The following is a 22,759-nucleotide window of genomic DNA, read 5'->3' as shown; positions in this document are numbered from 1 at the left end:
GGGACAGACTGGATTAAGAAAATGTGGCACATATACACCATGGAATACTATGTAGCCATAAAAAAGGATGAGTTTGAGTCCTTTGTAAGGACATGGATGCAGCTGGAAACCATCATTCTCAGCAAACTATCACAAGAACAGAAAACCAAACACCACATGTTCTCACTCATAGGTGGGAACTGAACAATGAGATCACTTGTACTCGGGAAGGGGAACATCACACACCGGGGCCTATTATGGGGAGCGGGGAGTGGGGAGGGATTGCATTGGGAGTTATACCTGATGTAAATGACGAGTTGATGGGTGCTGACGAATTGATGGGTGCAGCACACCAACATGGCACAAGTATACATATGTAACAAACCTGCACATTATGCACATGTACCCTAGAACTTAAAGTATAATAAAAAAGTAATAATAATAATAATTTAAAAAATTTCATTAGTGACAACTTTTGTCTACTAATCTGCTGAGGGTGTTTCACCATCTTATCACATAAATTAATGATAACAATATCTAAATGTTACTCTATAAAAGATAGATTATTTATCTTTTATAATTTTAGTTGTATTGATACTCAAGGTAAAGTGTTCCATCCTCACATCATATGGTACCATAAAGCCATTTATTTAGGCAAATTTTGTACCTCACCACTTACACATTCAAATTAATTGGGTTAGTGATGACTTTCAAATCATTGGACAATAAAGTTTTTGTTATTTTTAATAAAAACGTCTCATATACTCCACACACAGATTCCCTCTTGACAATTTATTCCCTTTGCTCTCATCACAGTTTCATGACTTTTTATTTTATTATTTTTCCTTTAATTTTTGTTTTAAATTCCAGGGTACACATGCAGGGTGTGCAGGCTTGTTACATAGGTAAACGTGTGCCATCGTGGGTTGCTACACCCATCAACCCATCACCTAAGTATTAAGCTCAGCATGCATTAACTATTTTTCCTAATGCTCTCTCTCCCCTCATGACTTTTTAATTAGTCTTGAAATACTAAAATACTTTTATAGCACTTCCTATGATCTAGTCCAGTTTATTTTAAAATTTAAATCTAAAGTGTATATAAAGCTTTCCTTATATCTACCTCTTGCCACACAGGATTGTTTTCTTTTTTGGACATGGTAGAAAGGTATTTTTTGAAGATAAAGAGGGAAAATATAGATATCTCCTTATGTGACTAATAGTGATCACATTCTGCTCTCATCCCTTAATGCCAATCTCTGTTTGGTTGGGCTGTTTAAATTATCCTTGTTCATGGGCTATGGGATTCATGGAGATGTCATGACATACATCTCCAATGAATAGACGATTGACAAGTGTAGTCACCATTTACGGTTGTTCTTCATTGAGAGACATTACACAATATTCTGCTTTTACACATTCTTGCATCCCATTTTATGGCCGGATCCTCAAGATTGTTGTCTCAATCCTGAGGCCGCCATGCATGTCTATATGTTTTGGATATATGCTCTTTAATTTGGGGAAACTGGTTCCTCTTTGCCTGTTTTCCAGTAGCACAGGCACTTAATTAGTATATGAAAGACCAATACTCTCACCTTTTATAGGGCCCAGGTCTTTAAAAGTTATTCTTTTAGAGCTCAGCTCCCTCAGATTTAGAGAGAAGAAATACCTCCTGTTCTCTCTTACGTGAAAAACTATTTGCTTTCTTTTTCCATGGTAACATTTTTCACATGGCCCACTGTTCTTTACATTATCATTTACATCAACTATGGATAAATAAGTGTTGGCAGAGCTGGGCTCACATATTTCTCACTGAATTTTTGTGGAGTAGAAGCTGGCTACAATTGCTGGCAGGTTTCTGAACTTAGGCTGAAGGTTCCTGGTACCTTTTAAATACAGGGAGAACACATGTCTTGTTATATGACTGCACACAACTTCCCAACACATACATGCACAAACACACACACACTTGAGTCTTTCAGCAGGTCTGCCATATTCCCGAGTACTTCACCAGGTACAATTAAAGATGCAACAGCAACAATGTCAGAGTGCTCTGGTTTCCATCCAAGAAGATAAGACTCTGCTTACCTACTTTATCTGAGGATATAGGATATATCTAAGCATCAAAAAAAATTAGATTTGTCACAGTTATTATAGGAGCGATAGAATATGTTAAAGGCAAACACTGAAAACTTAATGATTTTGCCTGCAATCTCATTTCTTTTCTACATAAATAGAATCTATTTCTGAGAAAAACTTTATGTCTTACTGGGCTCTGGAGGCAAGGATTGTGACTATGATCCTGCTAAAGCTTTAAAATACATTGCTTCCTATACCCATTATCAAGAGGTTTGCTTGAAATTAGTTTCCAAGGAAGAATTAAAAAATATAAATCTAAGCAGAATAAAACTAAATATGAGATTTTTGGCTCTCATATTTTTAGCTGCATATGAAACATTCCTACCCAATTTCTTTTCTGATGTTTTTTCTTACCAGCCATGCCTCTCTACACTTCAAGCACTTTTTTATCTCCAAAAAACAACGCTGATTCTAAACTACTTTCATTTCACCTCACATGTGACTCTATCCTTTGCTTCATCTTGTCCTAGCTCCCCTCTGCCAAAGATCCATAGAACAGGAAATATTCTTTTCAGTGATTTTCTACTTCTCTGATGAGAACAAAGCACATTCCATAAACAGACCTTAGAAATAGATCAGAAATTAATGTTACATCAAGAATCTTATCTTGGCTGGGTATAGTGGCTCATGCCTGTAATCCTAATATGCTGGGAGGCCAAGACAGGTGGATCATCGAAGCCCGAGAGTTCAGTATCAGCCTTTCAACATGGCAAAATCTCGTCTCGCTAAAAAAAATAAAAAATAAAAAATAAAAAAATTAGCCAGGCACGGTGGTGCATGCCTGTAGTCCCAGCTACTCGGGATGCTGAGATGGGAGGATCACTTGAGTCCAGGAAGTCGTTGAGGCTACAATGAGTCATTATTGTGCCACTACACTTCACCCTGGGCAACAGAGCAAGACGCTGTCTCAAAAATAAAAAAAATAAAAAAAAAAATTGCTTTTTTCTTCTTTTGTATCTAATAGTATAGAATATAGAATATTAGTCTATTTCATGCTGGGCCTATTTATTCAGAGAGGCAGCCTAGGTCATATTACTTACAAACATATTTTTCTTACTTCTAGAGTAACAAAAGGTATATTAGTTAGCATGTATTTTTCTTCCTCTGAAAGGCTTTCATTGCTAGAAGGTACATGGGTCCCAATAATAAATGCTCCCACTTAGATCAAGTCAGGAATGTACACCTACAGGTTATACATAGTCCTAAGGATTATGGACTATATAGTAGCCTCACGTATCATAATACACTATCTCATAATTCTTCTGGTTGTTTCTCCTATGTATAATGCTTTCCCATCTTGGAAATTTATGTGAAATTGACTAAATAAATAATGGAATCTGGTTCATTATAGATTCTTTCATAATTCTAATTATTCTAGTAGCTACAAAAATATCTTGGAAAGAGTATCAAAATCAACATTAAGTTTGCTCTTTTTGTATTTTTAACTATCCTTTGTTTATTAATTTTTCAGGAATAAGTATTAGCACCAAATTCAATGGTCCTTCTTCTAATAAAACCTGTAATGCAAGCATTAGGAGACATATCATGTGAAATGATTAGATAACAAAAATATACTGTATCTTCTCATTAATTTGGTCTTTACCTTCCTATAAGTCTACCTATATCTGGGCAACTTTTCTGACTTTGTCTTAATGTCATGATATAAAACTTCTGTCCTGCTCTAGTCCTCAAAATGGCTATATCAAGATAGAAGTAGTAAAACAAGAAATGGGATAAGCCATGGTGAACTCCCAGAATTTTATAGGATGTTCCATAATCAGACTCTAAGAGAATAATGTAAATTAGTGTTAAGGCACAATAACCAGCATTTAAGGATAAATTAAAAAATCAGAGTTCAGAGAGGGCAAAGAGGGACTGATTAAAATTTTAAGAACATTTGTAATCAGTATCTCAGGTGATTTTAAATGTATAAAATATGTAAAGTGCAGTTTTCTCTTCCCTAAAAGTAGATTAACAATGTCCACACTAGGACAGTTTTTTTAGAAATTTTTAAATCTATTTTTAATTGAAAAATAATAATGAATATTTATAAGGTATAATGTGATGTTTTCATCTAAGTATACATTGTAGAAAGATTCAGTCAAGGTCATTAATATATCCATCACCTCATCCACTTACCATTTTGTCTGGTGAGTATGCTAAAAATCTATTCTTTTAACAATTTTGAAATATACAATACATTATTAACTGTGGTCGCATAAAGTGCAATTGATTGCTAAAACTTATTCCTTCAGTCTGAGACTTTTTACCCTTTGATCAGTATCTTCCCCTTTCCTATGGTTTCTCCTCCTCTCCAGCCTCAAGTATTTACCTTTCTACTCTGCATTTCTATCAGATCAACTTTTTAAGATTCCACATCTCAGTGAGATCATACAGAATTTGTATTTCTGTGCCTGGCTTATTTCACTTAGCATAACATTGTCCAATTTCATTGATGTTGTTGTAAATGATAGAATTTCTTTGTTTTTAAAGACTGAATACTATTCGATTGCATATATATGCCACATTTTCTTGATTCATTCATCTGCTGATGGACAGTTATGGTGATTTCATATTTTAGCTATCATGAATAATATTAAAATGAACATGGTAGTATAGATACCTCTTTAGCAAATCAATCTCAATAACTTTGGATACATCTTTAGAAATTACATTATTGAATCATATGGTAATTCAATTTTAATTTTTTGAGGAACCCCCATACTATTTTCAAAAATTGTGATAATATTTTACATTTCTACACACAGTGTGCCAGGGTTCACTTTTCTCCATATCTTCGTCAATACTTGTCATTTATTTTTGTTGAAAACAGTCATTCTACAATGTATGAAATGATACCTCACTGTGATTTTAATTTGCAGGATAGTTTGAGAAAGAAAAGAGGTGTCATTAATAACATTCTGTGACACAGGTTTAGGTAGGTACTGTCCTAGGAATACCAGGAATATTGCTCTCAACCTTAAACTCTCCTCGTCATTTCTTGCATTATAGATTATTTTAATGTTACTCCCCAGATTCAGAGCCAGAGAAATGCCCCTCTTTTTTTCCCTAGCCATAAAGCCTAACATGTCTCTTTAACTTTGTTGTGTGAACTACCCTGCTCAGATCAAGTCTTCTGAAACACATCCATCCACAAGAAGTCTTCTCTACCTTCCTTCTACCCAGCCCATCTACGGGACCAGTTGCTATGTGCCTTTGGCATTTGTTTGCCTGTGCCTTTGGCATTCTTTTACCTAACAGTTCAAGAATGAGTTACGGTGACTTCCTCCCCCAGATACAAGTAAACCCTCCACCCCCTGAACTTAACACAAAGTTTAGCACATATTAGGCACTCAAATATGTTGGCTGAATTGAACACAGTAGAACTATTATACAAGTGCCATAATGTCAAACTGGAAGGCCAGATAACCATATAGTTTGAAAACAATATAGAAGAAAATTAAGATAAATATATATATATGAGGGCTACATATTTTTTAATTCTATCAGAATTTGTAAAATTTGCAACCATAATTTTTCAGGTTAAATATTGACTGAAACCACCATGACTAATGAAATCATTCACTGTATAATGTGGAATTAGTCGTAGTAGACTACTCATCTACGCCATTTACACTGGCCTCATCTCTATATGTTTAAGCTTTCTCTTTAGGTAATAATCATATCTTAGAGTAACACAATAACCAGATTAATAGTGAGCAAAAACTATGTGTTTCACAATTATCTGTCAATTCCCTTAATTTTTGCCAATGTAAATGTTTAATACAGATAGAAAATTCAGTCTGAATCTAGGTATTAATATAAATCAGTCCTGATGAATTCCACAGCTGAATTTAACTAAAGTATAAACACATGTTGCAAAAGACTACTTGATAATAAATTTTAGAATTACAAAGCATTTATAAAGCTAAACAAATTAATGAGACATATTACCAAATATGAATGAAAGTTAGGCCTTGAGAGTGTTGGCATTACGAACTGGAAAGACAGAAAGTGCAAGAAAGATAGGGTCCATTTTGACTAAAACAAGTATATTCTATTTCTCAAAATATGAAGTGATGAATAGTGCTCTTGTGTGGTAACTGCAATTGGTAAACAGAAAAAATAAAAAGAACAAAACAAAATGTTTTTGAAAATTTGCTTTCTACAATGAGTGTAGAAGAAACTAATGTCTCTTGAAGATTTTCCAGCTCTTAATATATTCATTATAATCCTTCATTACTAAATGACTACTGAAAACATTTTTAGTGGAAAAAAATAAGTTCAGGTCTGTAAAAGATATATAAAATGCAAATATCTCGGTCATCTCCTTTTTAATATCCTTACCCTGTGCCAGACATCATGTTCTGCACAGGAAATACAAAAATGAGTAAGACTCATAATTGACTCTCAAGTGTCTTTCCAGTTAATATTGCTGACATTTTATTTTTTCCAATATTCACAATATTCTTGCTTCCTTAAATCTTCCTTCATACTATACTGTGAATTATTTTTTTGAAAAACAAAATATTCTTCCATAATAACTTCTAGATGTACTGAAACTTTACATTCTCATGCTATGAATGACAAATATCACTAGTATTTTAGAGATTAGGTAGAGTTAATCCCAGAGAAATCTTCACAGCAATTTAAAATAATAAAGGGTGTTGTTTACAGAAACAAAGCAACGTTGTCCTACCTGTCCAGGAAAACAGGAATAAAGCAAACAATTAGCTGGGAGACAAAATGTCATCTAATCCTACTCTGAGACAGGTCACATTGTGAACAATCAGATGATTCCTCTCTGTAGGTATAGTCAGACATTATACCTCTCTCCTCCCCTGCAATGAATAACCTTAACCATTAGGCAAAATTTAAGTCTGTTTTCCACCACTATAGTTATATTAATTTATCTTTTCTCTTGTGCAATAGCTGCCTTACTTTCCCTGATTTTGTTGTTGTTTTTGTTATCGCTGTGGAACACTCAATAAATCACTTAAAAGACTGACTTTATACAGTTTACCTACTATTATTGTGAGATAACGTATCTGTATATTTTGGGAAAACATCTTCATAGTATCTTCTTTGTATGATCCCCTAGCCATGTTTTTATATTTTTAATGTCATTTGTGTAAGAAACAGAAACACTGTGTGTGCAAGCATGCAGAGGTTTTATCCTTTTTTGCTCTGTGTGCTGAAGGTTAGTAATAAATCAGAACACATTTAGAGCCTTCCTTCATCCCAATCAAAAGGGACAAGGTGAAAAATTATGTATTTCTTCATGAATAACGTAACCTGGTATAATAAAGTCAATATTCATTGCTCTTGAAACATCGCTTGAGGTATTCACGGATTTGTAGAACGTAAGTGCAAAAGAGTGAGGGCTCCTCACTGTGAAAACTCTCAGGCTCTGTGCTTCATGCAACAGTGACTACGTCGTTTCTTGGTAATCACACTGAAGCCCGGTAAGAATCATAATTTGCAATATATACAACAGGCAAATAATAATAACAACATTTAAAGTTTTCATATAATGTTTGTTTCTAAGCCTTTGCAGTTAACAAGTTTCTAAGATTAAAACATAAATTCAATTCCGAAGTGTAATTTTTTTTATATTCCACTTTGTTCCCTGCAGTGTTCCTCTCCCATGGAAAGGAATGACCTGAGATAAAGGAAGCAAGTTTGGAGTGAATCTGAAGTCAATATGCCCAAATTTCATAGGTACTTATATCTGTATAACAATTCACCTTTTTCAAAGAATATTTACATTTTATACTCAAATAATTCTCACAACCCAGAAAGACTGCCAGTATAGTTATTGCCACTTCCAAGTTATTACTAAGGAAATGGAAGCTTAATAATATCCCTTAAAATAGTTTTAATAGTTAAAATCTGATGAGCTCTCTGTTTGTCTATTTTTCCAGAAATAGAAAGCAGAGAAAGCACTTATGTGTAGTACTTTATTGTAAGCAACTATGTTTGTTAGAAATAGGAGTACAAATACTGAGCTCAATAAATATTAGTTATTTAAATTATTTAAAGAAATATTGCTAAATACCTGTAAACCAATAAAAAGAATATATTATTCCAAAACTAGTAAAATAAATGAGGAGGCAGCACATATCTTCGTTATTAAGAAATAAAGGCAAAAAAGAAAGTACTCAAATCTGCAAAATACATTAGAAAAAGAACAATAGCAACAACTCCTCTTGCTCAGGCCTAGAGAATTAAAGATGACAAAAACTCAAATTAACAAAATAGTACCAAAAATAGTAAAAGTATTAAATTATTTTAATGCTATTTTAAGTGGTTCTTTGAAGAGAATAGTAAAATAGTAAATCCTTTACAAACCAATTTTTTTAAAATGAGAAAGCCTACAAAATAAACAAGATTAGCAATGAGTAAATATAAATTATTATGAAATTTTAAAAAGCCATTTTAAGAACATTATTATAACTGTAACTATGGAAGCGACTGTTAGGAAATTTATAATTTTCTAGAAAAATATAAATTATATAAAATTAATCAAAAAAGAAATAAAAAACTCAATTACCAGAAGAAATATTGGGAAAGGGATAAAATATCTAGCATAGAAAAGCGCTAGAATAAACAGATTCACTGCTGAATTTTATTTACTGCTTAATTCAGTAATAATGTAAATTATATTAAAATTATATCAGACCACAGAAATACAACTCCTAAATTTGTTTTAGAAAATCAGCATTTCAGCATTTACATCCAGAACACAATAGAAAAATAAAACAAAATATGTTACTTTTAAATACAATGATAAAAATTTTAAATAAACTGTTTTTCTATAAAAGAAATACAAATTCAGTGTTAAAAATTACTTGTCATGATTTATTTTACAAACATATTAAGAGTTTTATTCATATCTGTAGATATTAAAAATACACATAATAAATATAATCAAAAGGTCAAACAGTATTTATTTGATACTTAGGATATAATACAACTAAACTATTGAAACTTAATTTGTAACAAACTATCAAAAATAATACATTATCCTACATACAAAATGACTAAAATAATTTCCATTTAAAGAGAAGGAAATAATTCATAATTTCCATTGTTATTACTGTCAACATTGTCTTGGAGATTTTAGAAAATGAAATATTTAAAAAGTAAAGTATCTCCTAGATTCTTTAATAGAGATATAACTTCCTCTTTTTCCTTGGTATGATTGTTTACTACATAACTCAAGAGCCTCTAGTAAAAAGTTTTAGACTTAAAGAGAACATTTGGTAACAAATTAGTTAGAATTAACATAAGCATTCAAATTCAATAACCTTTTATTGTTTAGGGATAAGCAAAATAAATCCAAATGTAAAAAATACTGTTATCTAATAGTGCCAAAGCTCTAAGAAATTGAGGAATAAATTTCACAGTATTATATTGTTCCTATCAAGACAGAATAAAAATACAATGGTTACTAATTTACATTGAGCTCTTATATTGTAGGTAGTATTTTAAGCATACTACATGTGTTTTCTCTTTAATTCTCAAAATGAACCATAGACTTGGTATAAGATAGTCATGGATTAGAATTTTAGCTTTATTAAATATTAGCTAACTGATAAAGAACAATTTTTTCCAACTCTCAAAACCACAAATAGGTTTTTGGAGGATTGAATACAATAGCATACATTGTTTAATGTAACACATTAAAAAATCTTGAATAAATGATAGCTGCTATTTTCAATAACCCTCTGATCAATCTACAATATAGGAATTAGCCACCTTAAGTGTTTTTGCAAACAAGGATGGCTATAAGAAATAGAGTATTGTAACTATCATAAATTTTTTCAAAAGAGTTCTGGTTAAGTACAAAAGTTCTGAGTTAGGAAAAATAGAATTATCCCCATTTTATTTATAATAATTCTAACGGGCAAAGAGTTTAAATCACTTAACTATGATAACAAAGTCAATGCATCCTGATCTGTTTATTACACACCCTTTTTAATTAAGGTTAACATTTTAAAATTTTGAGTATGATATTTCAAACATCTATGAGACTAGAAGTAAAATGATGCACTTTTGGTAAATGCATCCAGTAATAAATTCTAGTAATGTAAACAATCTTCAATTGACTTTCAATTACTAATTAGGAAAAATATATTAAAGAATTTATCAAATTTTAGTAAAGTAATGGACATTAGCAATGATAACATTTGCCCAAATTTTGAACTCTACTTATGCTCTTCAAATATAATTGAAAGATGAGAGTGTTTTTCAGAAAAGTAAATTCTGAAGGGGTTTATTTTACCAAATTGCCAATATGTACAGGTAGATAATTTCCCAAGAGTATTACAAGTTATGAGATCTCACATATATACTATGAGTGAAATATCAGCAATGGAGAGTTAGCAAGGAATGGTTCTGTTTCCATCCACATTTAAGAAGAGGGTAATAAACCGTTCAGTTTTCTTTGCATGTTATTCTTTATTCACAGGTTATCTCTCACTTGATATAATTTACAAAGTATTATGAATAGTGTCTTCCCTAAGTTCTAATTATGTTCTACAAATTAGAATTAGGTCAAATGTTATGCCAGAAACAAACAGCTTAACAAATGAGCTTAGAAATCTTAAAAATGGGGGGGGGGGGGGGGGGCAGAGCAAGATGGCCAAATAGGAACAGCTCCAGTCTCCAGCTCCCAGCATGAGTGACAAAGAAGACTGGCGATTTCTGCATTTTCAACTGAGGTACTGGGTTCATCTCACTAGGGAGTCCCAGACAATCAGTGCTAGTCAGCTGCTGCAGCCAGACCAGCCAGAGCTGAAGCAGGGCAAGGCATTGCCTCACCTGGGAAGTGCGAGGGGGAAGAGAATCACTTTTCCTAGCCAAGGGAACTGAGACACACAACACCTGGAAAATAGGGTAACTCCCACCCCAATACTAGCTTTACCAAGGGTCTTAGCAAACGGGCACACAAGGAGATTATATCCTACATCTGGCCAGGAGGGTCCCACACCCACAGAGCCTCCGTCATTGCTAGCACAGCATTCTGCGATCTAACCACAAGGCAGCAGCAAGGCTGGGGGAGGGGCGCCCGCCTGTACTGAGGCTTAAGTAGGTAAGCAAAGCCGCTGAGAAGCTCGAACTAGGTGGAGCCCACAGCAGCTCAAGGAGGCCTGCCTGCCTCTGTAGATTCCACCTGTGGGGACAGGGCACAGCTAAACAACAACAACAACAACCAAAAAAAAAAAAAAAAAGCAGCAGAAACCTCTGCAGACACAAACGACTCTGTCTGACAGCTTTGAAGAGAGCAGTGGATCCCCCAACACGGAGGTTGAGATCTGAGAACGGACAGACTGCCTGCTCAAGTGGGTCTCTGACCCCTGAGTAGCCTAACTGGGAGACATCCCCCACTAGGGGCAGTCTGACACCCCACACCTCACACGGTGGAGTACACCCCTGAGAGGAAGCTTCCAAAGCAAGAATCAGACAGGTACACTTGCTGTTCAGCAATATTCTATCTTCTGCAGCCTCTGCTGCTGACACCCAGGCAAACAGGGTCTGGAGTGGACCTCAAGCAATCTCCAACCGACCTATAGCTGAGGATCCTGACTGTTAGAAGGAAAACTAACAAACGGGAAGGACACCCACACCAAAACCCTATCAGTACGTCACCATCATCAATGACCAGAGGCAGATAAAACCACAAAGATGGGGAAAAAGCAGGGCAGAAAAGCTGAAAATTCAAAAAATAAAAGCGCATCTCCCCATCCAAAAGAACGCAGCTCATCACCAGCAACAGATCAAAGCTGGACAGAGAATGACTTTGATGAGATGAGAGAAGAAGGCTTCAGTCCATCAAACTTCTCAGAGCTAAAGGAGGAATTACGTACCAGCGCAAAGAAACTAAAAATCTTGAAAAAAGAGTGGAAGAATTGATAACTAGAATAATTAATGCAGAGAAGGCCACAAATGAAGTGACAGAGATGAAAACCATGACACGAGAAATACGTGACAAATGCACAAGCTTCAGTAACCGACTTGATCAACTGGAAGAAAGAGTATCAGCGACTGAGGATCAAATGAATAAAATAAAGCAAGAAGAGAAATCTAAAGAAAAAAGAAGAAAAAGAAATGAACAAAGCCTGCAAGAAGTATGGGATTATGTAAAAAGACCAAATCTACGTCTGATTGGGGTGTCTGAAAGTGAGGGGGAAAAATGGAACCAAGTTGGAAAACACTCTGCAGGATATCATCCCGGAGAACTTCCCCAACCTAGCAGGGCAGGCCAACATTCAAATTCAGGAAATACAGAGAAGGCCAAAAAGATACCCGTCGAGAAGAGCAACTCCAAGACACATAATTGTCAGATACACCAAAGTTGAAATGAAGGAAAAATTCTTAAGGGAAGCCAGAGAGAAAGGTCAGGTTACCCACAAAGGGAAGCCCATCAGACTAACAGCAGATCTCTCGGCAGAAACTCTACAAGCCAGAGGAGAGTGGGGCCAATATTCAATATTCTTAGAGAAAAGAATTTTAAACCCAGAATTTCATATCCAGCCAAACTAAGTTTCATAAGTGAAGGAGAAATAAAATCCTTTACAGATAAGCAAACGCTTAGATATTTTGTCACCACCAGGCCTGCCTTACAAGAGACCCTGAAGGAAGCCCTAAACATGGAAAGAAACAACCAGTACCAGCCATTGCAAAAACATGCCAAAATGCAAAGACCATTGAGGCTAGGAAGAAACTGCATCAACTAACGAGCCAAAGAGCCAGTTAATATCATAATGGCAGGATCAAGTTCACACATAACAATATTAACCTTAAATGTAAATGGACTAAATGGTCCAATTAAAAGACACAGACTGGCAAACTGGATAAAGAATCAAGACCCATCAGTTTGCTGTATTCAGGAGACCCATCTCACATGCAGAGATATACATAGGCTCAAAATAAAGGGATGGAGGAAGATCTACCAAGCAAACAGAGAACCAAAAAAAGCAGGGGTTGCAATAATAGTCTCTGATAAAACAGACTTTAAACCATCAAAGATCAAAACAGACAAAGAAGGCCATTACATAATGTTAAAGGAATCAATTCAACAGGAAGAGCTAATTATCCTAAATGTATATGCACCCAATACAGGAGCACCCAAATTCATAAAGCAAATCCTTAGAGACTTACAAAGAGACTTAGACTCCTATACAATAATAATGGGAGACTTCAACACCCCACTGTCAACATTAGAGAGATCAACGAGACAGAAAGTTAACAAGGATATCTAGGAATTGAACTCATCTCTGCAGCAAGCAGACCTAATAGACTCTACAGAACTATCTACCCCAAATAAATAGAATATACATTCTTCTCAGCACCACATCACACTTATTCCAAAATTGACCACATAATTGGAAGTAAAGCACTCCTCAGCAAATGTAAAAGAACGGAAATTATAACATACTGTCTCTCAGACCACAGTGCAATCAAACTAGAACTCAGGACTAAGAAACTCAATCAAAACCGCTCAACTACATGGAAACTGAACAACCTGCTCCTGAATGACTACTGGGTACATAACAAAATGAAGGCAGAAATAAAGATGTTCTTTGAAACCAATGAGAACAAAGATGCAACATACCGGGATCTCTGGGAAACATTTAAAGCAGTGTGTAGAACGAAATTCATAGCACTAAATGCCCACAAGATAAAGCTGGAAAGATCTAAAATTAACACCCTAACATCACAATTAAAAGAACTAGAGAAGCAGGAGCAAACACATTCAAAAGTAAGCAGAATGCAATAAATAAGATCAGAGTAGAACTGAATGAGATAGAGACACAAAAAATCCCTCCAAAAAATCAATGAATCCAGGAGCTGGTTTTTTGAAAAGAACAGCAAAATTGATAGACCACTAGCAAGACTAATAAAGAAGAAAAGAGAGAAGAATCCAATAGACACAATAAAAAATGATAAAGGGGATATCACCACCGACCCCACAGAAATACAAACTACCATCAGAGAATAATATAAACACCTCTATGCAAATCAACTAGAAAATCTAGAAGAAATGGATAATTTCCTGGACACTTACACTCTCCCAAGACTAAACCAGGAAGAAGCTGAATCCCTGAATAGACCAATAGCAGGCTCTGAAATTGAGGCAATAATTAATAGCCTACCAACCAAAAAAAGCCCAGGACCAGATGGATTCACAGCTGAATTCTACCAGAGGTACAAGGAGGAGCTGGTATCATTCCTTCTGAAACTATTCCAATCAATTGAAAAAGAGGGAATCCTCCCTAACTCATTTTATGAAGACAACATCATCCTGATACCAAAGCCTGGCAGAGACACAAGAAAAAAAGAGAATTTTAGACTAATATCCCTGATGAACATCGATGCAAAAGTCTTCAATAAAATACTGGCAAACCGGATCCAGCAGCACATCAAAAAGCCTATCCAACATGATCAAGTGGGTTTCATCCCTGGGATGCAAGACTGGTTCAACATACACAAATCAATAAATGTAATCCAGCACATAAACAGAACCAAAGACAAAAACCACATGATTATCTCAAAAGATGCAGAAAAGGCCTTGGACAAATTTCAACAGCCCTTCATGCTAAAAACGCTCAACAAATTCGGTATTGATGGAACATATCTCAAAATAATAAGAGCTATGTATGACAAATCAAAGCCAATATCATACTGAATGGGCAAAAACTGGAAAAATTCCCTTTGAAAACTGGCGCAAGAGAGGGATGTCCTCTCTCACTACTCCTATTCAACATAGTGTTGGATGTTCTGGCTAGGGCAATCAGGCAAGAGAAAGAAATCAAGGGTATTCAGTTAGGAAAAGAAGAAGTCAAATTGTCCCTGTTTGCAGATGACATGATTGTATATCTAGAAAACCCCATTGTCTCAGCCCAAAATCTCCTTAAGCTGATAAGAAACTTCAGCAAAGTCTCAAGATACAAAATTAATGTGCAAAAATCACAAGCATTCTTATACACCAATAACAGACAAACAGAGAGCCAAATCCGGAAGAAACTTCCATTCACAATTGCTTCAAAGAGAATAAAATACCTAGGAATCCAACTTACAAGGGATGTAAAGGACCTCTTCAAGGAGAACTACAAACCACTGCTCAGTGAAATCAAAGAAGACCCAAACAAATGGAAGAACATATCATGCTCATGGATAGGAAGATTCAATATCGTGAAAATGGCCATACTGCCCAAGGTCATTTATAGATTCAATGCCATCACCATCAAGCTACCAATGAGTTTCTTCACAGAATTAGAAAAAACTGCTTTAAAGTTCATATGGAACCGAAAAAGAGCCCACATTGCCAAGACAATCCTAAGTCAAAAGGACAAAGCTGGAGGCATCACGCCACCTGACTTCAAACTATACTACAAGGCTACAGTAACCAAAACAGCATGGTACTGGTACCAAAACAGAGATATAGACCAATGGAACAGAACAGAGTCCTCAGAAATAATACCACACATCTACAGCCATCTGATCTTTGACAAACCTGAGAAAAATAAGAAATGGGGAAAGGATTCCCTATTTAATAAATGGTGCTGGGAAAATTGGCTAGCCATAAGTAGAAAGCTGAAACTGGATCCTTTCCTTACTCCTTATACAAAAATTAATTCAACATGGATTAGAGACTTAAATGTTAGACCTAATACCATAAAAACCCTAGAAGAAAACCTAGGTAATACCATTCAGAACATAGGTATGGGCAAGGTCTTCTTGTCTAAAACGCCAAAAGCAATGGCAACAAAAGCCAAAATTGACAAATGGGATCTAATTAAACTGAAGAGCTTCTGCACAGCAAAAGAAACTACCATCAGAGTGAACAGGTAACCTACAGAATGGGAGAAAATTTTTGCAATCTACTCATCTGACAAAGGGCTAATATCCAGAATCTACAAAGAACTCAAATTTACAAGAAAAAAACAAAGAACCCCATCAAAAAGTGGGCAAAGGACATGAACAGACATTTCTCAAAAGAAGACATTCATACAGCCAACAGACACATGAAAAAAGGCTCATCATCACTGGCCATCAGAGAAATGCAAATCAAAACCACAATGAGATACCATCTCACACCAGTTAGAATGGCAATCATTAAAAAATCAGGAAACAACAGGTGCTGGAAAGGATGTGTAGAAATAGGAACACTTTTACACCATTGGTGGGATTGTAAACTAGTTCAACCATTATGGAAAAGAGTATAGCGATTCCTCAAGGATCTAGAACTAGAAGTACCATACGACCCAGCCATCCCATTACTGGGTATATTCCCAAAGGATTATAAATCATGCTGCTATAAAGACACATGCACACATAAGTTTATTGCGGCACTATTCACAATAGCAAAGACTTGGAATCAACCCAAATGTCCATCAGTGACAGAATGGATTAAGAAAATGTGGCACATATACACCATGGAATACTATGTAGCCATAAAAAAGGATGAGTTTGTGTCTTTTGTAGGAATATGGATGCAGCTGGAAACCATCATTCTCAGCAAACTATCACAAGAACAGAAAACCAAACACCGCATGTTCTCACTCATGGGGGGGAACTGAACAATGAGATCACTTGGACTCGGGAAGGGGAACATCACACACCGGGGCCTATTATGGGGAGCGGGGAGTGGGGAGGGATTGCATTGGGAGTTATATCTGATGTAAACGACGAGTTGATGGGTGCAGCACACCAACATGACACAAGTATACATATGTAACAAACCTGCACGTTATGCACATGTACTGTAGAACTTCAAGTATAATAAAATAAAAATAAAAATAAATAAATAAATAAATAAAAGCATGGTTAGGAATAAGGCAGCCTATGTAAATAAAACCTTGCTGTACTTCCTAAAAAAAAAAATGAAATCTTAAAAATGAAAATAAATTTTTTAAATTATAACATCTGTTTCAAAAGAGAAAGTTTCTTTTTTTACAGCCAAATATACTCAAGAGAAATATAATTACAGAAGACAGAAAACTTTGAATTTAATTGAAAACTAATGCAATATACAAGTAAATAAATAAAGTTTCAGAGTACACTTTAATTGGAAGTATGGAATCTCTCTAGTTACTTCTTAGCAAATATCTTTAATTATGCTCATTTTCCTCCTTTCCTGACAGAGTAAAATGATCTCTCACCATCTCTAAGCCCATCTGCCCAAGCTATTTATTTTGTGACTCCAGTGAACTAGGTAGGAAACAAAACTAATATAATCAAATTGATCACTTTAAACAGTGTAAACATGGTCACTTTTAGTTAGTTATTAGATTCTTTTTTCAATTACTGCCTGCAGAAAAGGGAATATATTTTATTTCTTGAAATAGATAATCTTTCATAGAATAAAAAACATCATAATAGTGAAATGACATATTTCTGCTTCTGTGAACAGATGGAAATCTATACATTCTAAACTATATAGTCTCTAAAAACTTACTTACTTTAAAGCATAGGCCACCTAATGAGTGTGGGTAGGGGAAGATGTCAAGTTTGAAAGTTTAAAATTTTAGACTCACATGTTTTTACATACATTTATTTACCACGGTATTACTTTACAATTATACTTCCTTTTGACTCAACACACAATAATTTATTTACATCCAATTATTGAAGGCAGTAATTAGGGCTGGTTTCAGCTTGACACCCCCAGGTATCTTTAGTCAGAAGCAAGGTGACAAGAGACAACAGCATACTAGATTTCTTGAGGCCTAGGCTCAGACCGGTACACCATCATTTCTCCCGCATTCTACAGATCAGAGAAAACCCTGGAACAGCATAGATTAAAGGAGTAGAGAAGTCAACTACACCTCTTCATAAGAATATCTACAAACTAAGTGGAAAAGGAACACAAATACAAGGAGAGGAATAATCAGGGTCATTGTCTGCAAACAGCATACCACAAATAGCTATTAAATATTAAAATAATATAATACGTGCCACAATAAAAATGTCAAACAATATAGAACATGTCTTAAACTAGCACTCCTAACATTTTACATCCATAGATTTGTTTTCAACTAGCATGTCAAAAACTTTGAGAACTGAATCAATAAATAGAAAATTACTTAAGTTCCAGAATGATCACTTCGGTGGTACACATCAGGGACAGATCCAAAGAGTTCTACATAAATTTGAAAAATAAGGCAACAATGGAACCAAAGCCCAAGTGTGTTCAAAACTTTGGCTGATAACTCAACCAGATTGATTGCCTGCTTAACATTATGCAATGTTATGCACAGGACTTAGACAAGGCTCAGAGTATTAAAATGCAATGCTGAAAATAACCAGTTTACAACATACAATCACTTGGTGTACAAAGAAACACATACACAAAAATGAACTAACACCAAAATATCACAAAGGTAACTTATCCAATAAAGACTTTAAAGTGTGTATTAAAATGCTCAAACAGATTATTGTGAACATTCTTTTTTAAATGCAAAACAATTAAATGGGTGAGTGTATTAGCCCATTTTCAAATTTCTATGAAGAAAAACCTGAGACTGGGTAATTTTTAAAGGAAAAGAGGTGTAATGGACTCATGGTTTCTCATGGCTGGGGAGGCCTTACAATCATGGTGAAAGGAAAAGGAGTAGCAAAGAAACATCTTACATGGCAGTAGGCAAGCAATCATGTGCAGGGGAACTGCCCTTTATAAAACCATCAGCTGTTGTGAGACTTATTCATTATCACGAGAACAGCATGATAAAAACCCATGTTAATTATCACGAGAACAGCATGAGAAAAAAAAAAAAAAAAAAAAAACATGATTCCATTACTTCCCACCAGCTCTCTTCCACAACACATGGGGATTATGGGAGCTACAATTCAAGATTAAGATTTGGGTGAGAACACAGCCAAACCATATCACTCAGCAAGTAAATGGATTAGAGAAGAAGCAAATATAAGTTTTAGGACTAAAATATTCAATAACTAAAGTGAACTCATTGGATGGTTTCAATAGAAGAATGGAGATGGGCAAGGAAAGAGGCAATAGACACTTGACAAAGAGCAATGGAAAGCATTCAAACTAATTGGGAGAAAAATGATAGAAAAAAATGATAATTAGGGCAGAATTAAGTAACATGGAGACTAAAAAAAAATATAGAAAATATCAGTGAAACAGAGCTAGTTCTTGGAAGGATAAATAAAATCAACGAAGCTTTAGCTTAGACTAACTTAGAAAAAAGACAAATGACTCAAATCAGTAAAATTAGAAATGAAAGAGTGAACATTAAAACTGATAGTACAGATGTATAAAGGATCAGAAGAGACTGATGTGAAAAATTATATAATATTAGATAACCTGGCCAGGCACGGTGGCTCAAGCCTGTAATCCCAGCACTTTGGGAGGCCGAGACGGGTGGATCACGAGGTCAGGAGATCGAGACCATCCTGGCTAACCCGGTGAAACCCTGTTTCTACTAAAAAATACAAAAAACTAGCTGGGCGAGGTGGCGGGCGCCTGTAGTCCCAGCTACTCGGGAGGCTGAGGCAGGAGAATGGCGTAAACCCGGGAGGCGGAGCTTGCAGTGAGCTGAGATCCGGCCACTGCACTCCAGCCTGGGCGACTGAGCGAGACTCCGTCTCAAAAAAAAAAAAAAAAAAAAAAAAAAAAAAAAATTAGATAACCTAGAAGAAATGGATGAATTCCTAGAAATATATAACCTATCAAAACTGAATCACAATGAAATAGAAAATCTGAGCAGAATACTGAGCAAGAAGATTTAATTAATAATAAAAAGTGTCCTATCAAAAGCCCAGGGCCTGATGGTTTCACTGTGGAATTCTACCAAACATTTATAGATCTAATACCAATCCATCTCAAACTCTTCCAAAAACTTGAAGAGGAGAGAACACTTCCGAATGAATTTGCAAGGCCAGAATTACCCTCACACCAAAAACTGACAAGGATATTACAAAAAAAAAAAAAAAAAAAAAAAAAAAAAAAAATTAGAAGCCAATGTCCCTGATGAAAATAGATGTAAAAATCCTCTAACAAAATCCTAGCAAACTGAATTTAAACCATATTAAAAGTACCATTGACCATTCCACCCTCATCTAGTAAGATTTATCCCAGAGATGCAAGAACGATCCAATAATGCAAATCTATAAATATAATACACCACCTTAACAGAATGAAGACCAAAAATTATATGACCATCTCAGCAGATGCAGAAAAAGCATTTGACATAATTCTATATCCTTTCATAACAAAAACTCTAAAAAAATAGGGTATAGAAGGAATGTACCTCAACACAATAAAAGGCCACATATAAAAAAATCGGCACTATTCACAATAGCAAAGACTTGGAATCAACCCAAATGTCCATCTGTGACAGACTGGATTAAGAAAATGTGGCACATATACACCATGGAATACTATGCAGCCATAAAAAAGGATGAGTTTGCGTCCTTTGTAGGGACATGGATGCAGCTGGAAACCATCATTCTTAGCAAACTATCACAAGAAGAGAAAACCAAACACCGCATGTTCTCACTCATAGGTGGGAACTGAACAATGAGATCACTTGGACTCGGGAAGGGGAACATCACACACCGGGGCCTATCATGGGGAGGGGGGAGGGGGGAGGGATTGCATTGGGGAGTTATACATGATACAAATGATGAATTGATGGGTGCTGATGAGTTGATGGGTGCAGCACACCAACATGGCACAAATATACATATGTAACAAACCTGCACGTTATGCACATGTACCCTAGAACTTAAAGTATAATAAAAAATAAAAAAATAAAAAAATAAAAAAAAAATACCCGAATGAGCAAGTTAGCTAAAAAAAAAAAAAAAAAAAAAAAAAAAAAAAAAAAAAAAAAAAAAAAAATTCCACAGCAAACATCATACTCTAAGGTGAAAATTGAAAGCTTTTGGATGCTCACCTTCACTGCTTCTATTTAACATGGTACTGGAAGCCTAGCTAGGGCAACTGGCAAGAGGGAGAAATAAAAACATCCAAAATAGAAAGAAGGAAATTACATTGCTCTTATTTATAAACTAATACTATATAAGGAAAACTCGACTCCAATAAAACCTGTGAGAATTGATAAACAAATTCAGTAAAGTTTCAAGATAAAAAAAATCAACATACAAAAACCAGTAGTGTTTCTGTATATACTAACAAACCACTATCTGTAAAAAAAAATAATAATAATAATAAAATATCATTTACATAGTTACCAAAAAATTACTTGGGAATAACTTTAACCACACATGTGAAAGACCTGTACACTGAAATCTATAAAATATTGAGAAGGAAATAGAAGTAAGCACAAATGAATGGAAGCAAAACTTTTTCTTATAGATTGGAAGAATTAATACTAATAAAATCTCCAAACTACCCAAAGTAATCTACAGATTTAATATAATCCTTATATCAAAATTCCAAAGACATTTTCACAGAAATAAAGAAATCCTAAAATATGTGTTGAATCATGAAAGGCCCTAAATAGCAAAAGGAATCTTGAGCAAAAAGAACAAAACTGGAGGCTCCACAAATTCTAAACTCAAAATATATTATAAAGGTATAACAAATAAAACAGCATTATACTGACATAAAAACAGACACACAGACTAAAGAAATAGAATTGTGAGCCAAGAAATAAATCCACACATTTATGACCAATTTGTCTTCAACAAAGATGCAAAAAACACACATTTTGGAAAAGACAGTCTCTTCAATAATTTGTGTTGGGACTATTCAATATCCACATGCAGAAGAATGAAATTAGACTCATGTCTCATACTATATACAAAAATCAACTGAAAATATATTAAAGACTTTAACGCAAGCCTGAAACTATAAAACTACTTGAAGAAACCATAATGGAAATGTTCCATGACACTGGTGTGGGCAATTATTTTTTTGGACATAAACTCTAAAGCACAGAAACTAAAAGCAAATATGGACAAATGGAATCACATCAAACTAAAATTTCTGCTCAGTCAAGGAAAGAATCAACAGACAATCTACAGCATGGGACAAAATATTTCATAACCATAAATTTGATAAGGAGTTAATATCCAAAATATATAAGGTACTCAAATAACTCAATAGTAAGAAAACAAATAACTGATTGAAAAATAGACATAAAATTTGGATAGATATTTCTCTAAAGAAGATATACAGATGGTCAATTAAATATAAACAATGCTGAGCAGCATTAATCATCAGAGAAATACAAACTAAAACCACTATGAGATAGCATCTCATACCAATTAAAATGGATATTATAAAAAAGATGATAGATAAATGTTGGTGAGGATGTGGGGAAATAGAACATTGCACACTGGTGGTGTCATTATAAACTAGTACAACTGTCCTGGAAAATGGCATAAAAAATCCTCAAAAAAATTAAATTGTCATATGATTCAGCAATTCTACTACTGGGCATATATCCAAAGAAAATAAAATTAGTGTAATCCAGCACTTTGGGAGGCCAATGCAGGCAGATCACTTGAGCTTAGGAGTTCAAGACTACCCTGGGAGACAAGAAAAAAACCCATTTCTACAAAAAAATAAAATAAAATACAAAATTTAGCTGGGCATGGTGGTACTTGCCTATACTCCCAGCTAATCAGGAGGCTGAGGCAG

The sequence above is a fragment of the Rhinopithecus roxellana genome, chromosome 3 (assembly GCF_007565055.1).
Source record: "Rhinopithecus roxellana isolate Shanxi Qingling chromosome 3, ASM756505v1, whole genome shotgun sequence".
Lineage (NCBI taxonomy): Eukaryota > Metazoa > Chordata > Mammalia > Primates > Cercopithecidae > Rhinopithecus > Rhinopithecus roxellana.
This window is presented reverse-complemented; position numbering follows the sequence as displayed.